The sequence below is a fragment of the Diadema antillarum genome, unplaced genomic scaffold, assembly GCF_040938485.1.
Source record: "Diadema antillarum isolate AM-2024a unplaced genomic scaffold, OU_Dant_1.0 seq00000546_RagTag, whole genome shotgun sequence".
In the NCBI taxonomy this organism is placed as follows: Eukaryota; Metazoa; Echinodermata; class Echinoidea; order Diadematoida; family Diadematidae; genus Diadema; species Diadema antillarum.
Genome location: NW_027271492.1, coordinates 1,898,159 through 1,907,203, shown reverse-complemented (window position 1 = coordinate 1,907,203; position 9,045 = coordinate 1,898,159). Strand labels below are relative to the sequence as shown.

At 37.5% G+C, this 9,045-nt stretch overlaps 1 pseudogene; it reads right to left on the bottom strand.

Moving 5' to 3' along the window:
* Positions 1–272: 272 nt before the first annotated feature.
* The window catches only part of LOC139734734 (growth factor receptor-bound protein 2-B-like), a 33,966-nt pseudogene continuing 25,193 nt past the window's right edge, over positions 273–9,045 (bottom strand).

Below are 9,045 nucleotides of genomic sequence, written 5' to 3'. Positions count from 1 at the left end.
AATTAAAATATCTGAATAGTGATACTTGCAGACCAACAACTCTTCTCCAGGAGTATCTACAACAATATGCAAGGATGCACTCCTTTATATTTCAGCAGGTGGTATCCGCAGAACTTCACTTCCATGTCAACAGTATTGGGTATCCAATGATAATGCAAAAGACAAAGCTCAAAGTCTCACTCCTGAAGAAGAAGCGCTATGTCAGCCAATTTCCATATATTTTTCTGTTCTTTACATCATGCTACAGAACTGAAGATAGCCGAGAAAATATGGGGGGTTGTCTCATCACACACTTCATGAAGTCCTAGACTGTGGCGACAGACAACCACGCCCATGTATCTGATTCCATTGCAGAGCACATCAGAAATATTAAAAAAAAAAAACACATTGAAATAAAAATAAATCTCCTCCTTTTAAAGCACCACGTCTTTCAAGACGGCCACCTCACGGGAAAAATATTTTTCCAAATTCCAGTCCTGCGATGGTTCTTGAACAACAGCACAATGTTCATCCTATTTGAGGCAGGGCTCTACAGATCTTTTATAGCGAAGTGGCCACCAATGTTCCATGTCATTGCAAGTCTACCGGGCAGACACACCCATACGGAGATGCGCCCTCCACTCCGCCACCCCCTCCCCTTTGGGAGTGGGTATTATAAAGCTTTCACGTAAGGGGCGGGCAGCATGCCCACCCGGCCGTTGACTGTACCCCTCCACCAGTCCTTGGTCGGCTTGTCCACCAGGGTGATGATGTCGCCTTTCCGGAAGCACAGCTCTCCTTCCTCCTCCGGGTCGAAGTCGTACAGTGCCTGCAGCTTCTGGTGCCGTGAGTGATCCTTTATGGGAGTAGGGGGGAGGGGAAAAAACATTACAGTTTTATGCAATGGTATGGTTAGATGGTTAGGATATGTATGAATTTTATTAATCACAATAACCTGACAATAATAAGATTTCTTCATGGTAGCTGTAAAAAAAAAAAAACACTCTCTTTGCATATTGCTTTCTTGTTATATGAATATGAACATATGTGTATAAAGCAAAGTATACACACACACACACACACACACATTGTTGCTTGGGGCGGCAAGACCCATCATATCTACAAAATGTCAAATATTCAGGAGAGCAAAAAAAAAAAAAATGGCAGCCAAAGCACTGTATCAAATAGAATAGCCTTTCCTTTGAGATGCCGTGGTGGCTTCATTTTTGTGGTATATAAGACAGCTAGGATTTGAACAGAACATTACTTCACTAATTATTTGACCATTAATCCAAAAAAAGTCATTTTCACCAAAATTTGAGATACATGAGGTCTTGTTGCCACAGCAACGAGTAAACACATATTCATGCTCATTGGCAACACTGTTCCTTCTTCACATCATTTAGAATATTTCTAAGCTATCTGTAGTTTCATTCAAGAAAACATAATTTGTTAAGATGTGTTAAATCTTATAACAAACTGAAAAAACATAGCAGACTCGCACGGAAGAACAAATCCTATGCTAAAAAAAAAGAGGATTAAAAACCATCCCTGATGAGACATGGATTTGCCTTTTTTTCCTTTCTGTTACCCGCATAAAGCTGTGCTCACACATATTATTACATAAATAAAATGTCAAAGGGACCAACAGCAGGACGGATATATATAGCTCGTGAGTCTGTCCCAAAGTACAATATAGGGTAAAGGCATGTACCAGCAAAATCTGCACAACGGCTTAGCTATACTACCCAAACAAGGAGAATAATCATTGAACATTATTACTGACAACCCTCACTTACTACTCACATAGATCATTTTATTAGGCCATAAAAAGTTACAGGATATTGACAGCAATCCTTACATTACTTCTACAATGTCCAGCCAATCAGATGGAAAAAACAGCAAATGATAAAGAAGAGAAAGGGAATTAATATACATCTCTCAATGTAAGAGATATCATGTGCAAACACCCACGCTTAATAATCACATCAGGTACATTAGTTTTCAAGGCTAGAAAGAATTATCTGTCAAACCAATGCATTGGATATCAGTGAAGGAGAGTTCAATCTTCAAGGCAGAAATTGTTTGGTGTAATAACTAGTGATTTTATGGAGACCATCTCGGAATAAAAGCTTGCCCACGACCTACCCTATGACCCACAGGAGTATAGAGTGTGGGTAATTAAATCACAGATTGTCCATCAAGCTTGTAAGTCATGCGGGCACCCAACTATGTACTATCTGGTCAAAGTTTGGCGCACAATGGTGGTGAATAGCAACAGAGGGAAGCCTTACTGTAAGATAGCTTAAAACACACAAAAAGCAGTCATCCGATTATATCCACCAGTAACAATCCCCCTCCCCCTCCCCAAGGGGAAAAAATAGTAAAGAAATGGACCTTAAACACTTTCTACCAATGATAATTGTGGAATATTATTGAAAGATGTGCACTTTGTTTGATATCATAGATGCCACCCCCACTTAGATTTCAGGGTTAGGATTATAATTGTTTGTTTGTTTGTTTGTTTTTGATAATTGTAAAGTGCTTTGAAACATGTTTATATTAAGTGTTCCATAGATATTTCATCTCATTATTACTATCATATTTAACAATGCACACACACACACAAACAAACAAAAATATATATACAAACACAAACCACAGGTATCATGATAAAATGTTCAACATCTCTACCCCTCCCCCCCATAAAGTAGCCCCGTTTTATGAGGAAGCAGCATTCCAGTTACTTAAAATTATATTGCACTCTGTCAACATGAAGGTCATTTATTGCATGGCAACATAATGGGACATTTTGTCAAAGCTTTCATACATTGCACCTCCTAACAACAATCAAATCAGAATGTTCTATGCATTCCCATCTATATCCTCCATGAGCTTGGGGCCTTTTCCAGTTGCTCTCTTGAAAAAGAATAGCAACTCCTCCACATCGAAACGTCATGGCCATAAACAGGACTCCGTCATAAGTTCACTTCATGAGTCATCATTTCTTCGTATCAACAAGCACATTTATTGGAAATGCACGCGCCATGTGGGATCTCACTTTCCTGCTAAACATCACAATAATTACAACAAACTTTCTTGCCACAGAATGTTCTGTAATTCACCTGGTTGAGTAAAAATGATTTATAATGTTGAGTAGAAATGATTTATAATATAACCCCCCCCCCCCCCTTAAAAAAAATCAAAGCAATCAACTATAAACAAAACAAAACATAGCAAAACAACAAAGGATGTCCATGCTTTTTGTTATTCGGGCAAGCTGTAGTCACGTAGACCTCTTTTAATTTGGGGACTGAAATTATCTGAAGTGCTGGTCAGGCTAGAAATCCTCAGGAAGTGAAAGGAAAATAAAATCTCTCCCTACTCAAGCACTGACTACCATGTTGGAGTCATTCAGCATCCAACTGGGGTCAACCTAAAGCTTGTTGGAAGGAGATCCCTCAACACACTCCACATTGTGGGGATCTGAACAAAATGAAGTTCCCTTGTAATATCTTTGAGAGAGAAAGAGGAATCCTGAGTTTGATATACTCCTACCTATATCACAGGTGGTAATGCTGCTCTAGCTTTACAGAGAGGCTGAATTTCTTTTTAATAAATGACAGAGATCAGAAGACATTAAGTTTAGAAAGCTGGATACTCTATGAATGTTTACCAGCACGCAAGTCCTTCTGTCAGTTGCATTTTTGATTTATTATCTGTTATTTTATTTGTTATTCATGATCTTGGGATTGATATATGTGAATGCTACCCTGTCTTTGCTGTCACTGTTTGAATTGGATTCTGTAGTTTCTCATCTACATTTTACACATTCATGTCAAAGATCACAGCTTGCATTTCCATGATATGTTATCATTTTGCATTTTGTCATCCTTTGTTTTATGAAACACCTTTTTAAGGTTCTTGAGACCGATTCCATTGCTTATCTAAGACCTTTTTCTTTTCTTTTTTGCACATTTTGCTATCAAACATTCAACTGCCATAAAAAGCCTTTGGATAGCGCACAATGCTTGTCACCAACTGATGTGCACTACACCCACAGGCTCTTTATCAATATTGCATTTTCTCATTTACCATATCCTATAAAGAATATAGCTTTATTATTCAGGCCATGGTTTGGACAATGACTGCTAAAATCTGAGGCATTGCATGAAACAAATTGTGAATGCTCTTTAAACATTCAATGAAAGAAAAAATGCGTTCGGTGAAAGATGAGATGATCTATTTGAGTCAGCTTTGCCTCATTGAATAGAGCGTCTTATCTTTCACATTGTACAGGAATCCTCTTCCACCAAACTCACGATCATTCACTGTATGATGTCGGTCAGTATCAAAGCATGTATCAGATTTCAGGTAGGTTTCTTGATGACAATATGGTACATATAGTGACCACAGTTCTTTACTTTCTGTTTTTAACTTGGCAGCCCACTGTATACACCTTTGTTTGAACATCTCAATTTATGGTTCCTTTCATCAAAATGGATGATGTCAAGCCATGAAGAGCTCACAGCAGGCGTGCTGTGCATCATGGAATATTACCATAATTCGGAGATACAGTTGCAGGGGTTGATAGGTACAAGATACAAAGAAATAATCAATCAGGGAGTACTTCATCAGTCACAGCTTGAGATAAAGAAGTTTGAGGTGAAATTTGACTCGAGCATACTAGTATTATATCCACTGTCATCTTTGCTTCACCAATCACTGCTCAAAGACAAGATGAAGTGTTCAGCTGAAATTTGACACAGCTACACGGTATGACAGTATTGTAATTGGCCAAAGATGGAAATTTGAAACTCCTGCCAAACTGAGAGTGCTTAGCCAGAGAGAATCACTCTTAGTATTACAAAGGGATGTCCGATATCATAACTTCCATGATATTCTATACATGTCAAACTCTCCCTGACCCTTCGCGTTTTACGATGCTTTGTTCTAAACTGCTGTACAACCAAATCCCAACACTTGAAACACACAGTGCCTAATGGCAGACAGCAGGCATTTTTTCTCTCTCTCTCACTTTGTATAAAGCATAATGTGAAGCTTGAGGTATCTTGAGGAAGATTTTTAGTACTTAACATACCATTCTATGGTGTGTTTATTTCACTTTCAATGACTACAACTTGTATTGTGACTTGACTGATCACAAATTAACCAACATATTGCCTTCTGTAACTCAAATGTAATGTATGTGTCTCAAAAATGGTGTTCCATTTTTAATTTATTTCTTGAAAAGGGGTGATCTTTGTTTTCTTCATCCCATTGTTCTGGTTCTCCATCTCAAATCAACCTCTTGCAAAATACCATAGTCCTACAAGTCCTGATTTGTTAGATATATGGCATAAACAGAATTCACTTCGCTCTCTCCTCTTTTATTCATTAGTTCCAATGCGGCATGCTCCAAAGTCAATGCTATTTTGGGAGCAATCTGGGGCACACACAATTACGTCTTTAGGCCATTTCCATACTAACTGTAAATAGAGAGTGTTTCGACTCGTAACAAGTAAACATCAGAGGATGCAGAGTATCGTCTGATGTGCAGAAGCACGGCTAATGAGTTTGGGGCAAAGAGAAAGAATCAAAGTTGTGCATTTTTCTGCTTGTTTTTCTCACCATAACATGGCCCATTGGCGGTCTTCTCCGGTCGTCCCATCCGTTAGGCATAGACTGCTGCAAGAAATCAAACCATGTTGCATATAAATAAACACTTCTTGATGACTTAAGAAAGTTTGAAGTAATTGATGAAACATGAGTGAACAATAATATCCATTAAAAGACATATCACAGGCTGTCTTTCAAATGCACAGACGCACATTCACTTGTTTGTTTTTATGATATTCTTTATTTGAGTTTCATTCAATATTAGGTCCATGTTGACAATGAAATTAATATGAACAATAACAACAACAACAACAACAAAAAACAGTTGTATTCTTCTTTCTTGTGCTGCTAAATCTTTTTTTTCCAAAATACAGTACGGTATATTTTGTTTTGTTTTTTTCAAATCATACCATGTTTATATAAGAGAAATGACATGAAATTCTGCATAACTCTCAGAAAAAGCTATCTTGATTAACCTAATCAAGCTAATCCATATCTGCCTTATTACACACACACAAAGAAAAAATTGTGCTGCTATGAGTGCGTGCACACACACACACCCACACACACACACACACACACACACACACACACACACACACACACACACACACATACAAAACAGTATGTATCATTTGTTCTCATTCTCATGATAAATTCAAAGCAGTGCCCTCTCTGCATATTTCTGTGATAATTTGATTGGACAGAATTTAGATTTCTGCAGTATTCAATTGCCTTAAACATACTGTGATATATCATAATTGTTCTTCCAGGCACACAATCACAAGGCCAGTGCAATTTCTTTACTCAAAGTCATCAGCTCTCCAGCAGTATTTTTGACAAGCACAACAGCACTATCAAACACAATCATGGTTGAATCAGAACCAAATTCACTTTGTTTTGCACTGCTGTTGAAATTAAGAGCAATGTTATTGTTTTCTTCTCTATCTTTACCTTGACAATTACAAATGTTATCTTGCAAGAAATTAATCTAACAACATGATAATTATTTGCCATGTTTTTGGAAGTGGAGTCAAGAGCAATATCAGCTCTCTTTTTTAAAACTATTCACTCTCCCTAAAAATTTTTGACAATGAAAAATATATGTTCCCATAAACAATATTTTAATCAACACCAAAAGTTAGTTCAACATGTTTTGCTCTGCTGAATAAACAAACAAACTAACAAACGAGGACACAATATTGATCATAACAATAAAAATCACTGCCTCCATCCTCACAATCCCATCAAAAACAGGGCATAATAAGGAGCGGAACGTACCATGGCGTTGTTGTGGGAGTATCTCATATTGGCCTCCCAGCTGTTCTGCAAGGGTGCCCTCTGGCCCCCGTTGAAGGGCCTGCCCCCCTGGAGGTGCCCATGGTGGCTCTTCTGGCTGAAACCATTGTCCATTAGGTCACCATCTTCGGGCCTGAGTACTTTGAGTTGGGGGTATTTCTGCATCGTCTGGGAGACACGCTGCATGTCGACTAAGGTGATAACATTGCCAGATTTGACTCCAGGTACCTTCATCAAGATTTTTTTTTTTTTTTTTTGGTAATAGAAACATAATATTGAAGACAATTACTTTCTTGGCAAGGATACGGTGGGCGATCAAGATAATGTCTTCTTCTTTCTTTTTTTTTTTACTTGAATTATGAATTGTTTAACATGGCCACTGAAAGGGTGCAATGAATGTTTGTAAAGCAAGTAATCACAGGACCAATGACTTGAAGTCCTCTTCAAAAGAAGAGGAAATGAGGAGAAAGTGCCTTGTGTAGGGGCGGAAACTTGTGCTGCCTGGGGGCTGAACTAGGGACCTTTTGATTGAAAGCCTATGGTCCTAACCACAGGGCCACAGTTTGACCACCATCATCATCACATGAAGGCAAAGAAGGCAGTAGGAAGAAGTAGTAATAAAAAGAGAAGGAGGAGGAGGAGGAGTAGGAGGAGGAGGTGGTGGAGGAGGAGGAGGAAGAGGAGGAGGAGGAGGAGGTGGTGGTGGTGGGGAGGAGAATGGGAGAATGAGCAGAAGGAAGAAGAAAAAGAATGCAAATCATTCTTTATCTATTCTATTACCATCACTTCAACCATGCCCAACCATCATCCTAAAAAATGTACAGACACAAAAAATATTCAAACATACATCTGACATAGCTATCCAGGAATTGTCAACAGGACACATGTTAAATATGGGACCATAATGCCATAAGATACATTGTACTTAGACACACCCCTTTGATTTAAAATACTGGTATCAAAGTGTTTGCTTTCGATGGCATCAGGTTAGGTTAACTAAAAGTACAGATATTATAGCAATGTTTCCATAAGTTCATCTTGATGAGATCAAAGAAATGATGAATTCTGCACCTTAGGTGGCAACAACTGCTTTCACAATATGATTGAACAGCATTGATGCCTATCAACAAAGCTATTTAAACATAATTTTGTTTAAATGAAAGAAAGATATTATTCAGAGGGGTGAAGGTTCAGGTGTGAGTTTCCTTCAATTTGTCTCCCTCTACAAATTAAATTTGTTAAGATCGCAACTGCTGATCTGTTTTGTTTGTTTGCAGTCCATGTTGACTACAAAGTAGATAAAATGGTACCCCTGCAAATGAACAAACAAAGATTATGGCATTGGGAATTAATCTATAGCACAATACTGAAATCAGCTTGTTATTCAAAAAGTTTGCATGTTCTGTGGGTTGTTGATGTTGTTGTTGTTGTTTCAGTATCTACTCGGTAGACTTTTTCTTTCCTTTACTTTTTTCAAATCAAAGAACTCAGGATATGACTGAAATGTGTACTCTTCCAAATCTTTATCTGTCAACAGATCAAAACAAGTCTGAAAACTTCATTGTGAGTGAGAGAAAATAGCAAGAAAGTCAGAAGTCACATCTGTAGGTATCATCATCTGTCTACCTTGCATGTCAAACATCTGTTAGGGCGATACCATTTCATATTTGGGAGACAGGAATAAAACTCTCCTGACTTGTCAAAAAGGAAAGAAATCAAATCTTAGTCATCTTTCTTGTAACTGCAGTCTTGTTAGTCAGTATCAATGTATGTCTGCAAAACATAAATCAGAATAGCAGACGGAAAATTTGTATTTTAACTCCTATTTCTTCTGAGAAAATGAAATACGTTGTGATCAGGATAATTTTTTTTTAAATCCAGTAAAACCATATCTACCAAAATATCATTCACATAATAGAATACTTTTGTCAGTGTAGCTTCTTTAACAGCCTTACATACATGTATACATGAATTTTTAACTACCTCCAAAAGAAAACAAGAAGACTGATCATATGATAAAAGAAAGAAAAAAGAATCTGAATTTGCAGACCAAACCATTCATAACATATACTTGATTTTTCTGCTAAATTTAATTTTTTTGCAGCAAATAAAAGAAAAAAAAAGAAAAAAAAAGGAGAAGGAATATTT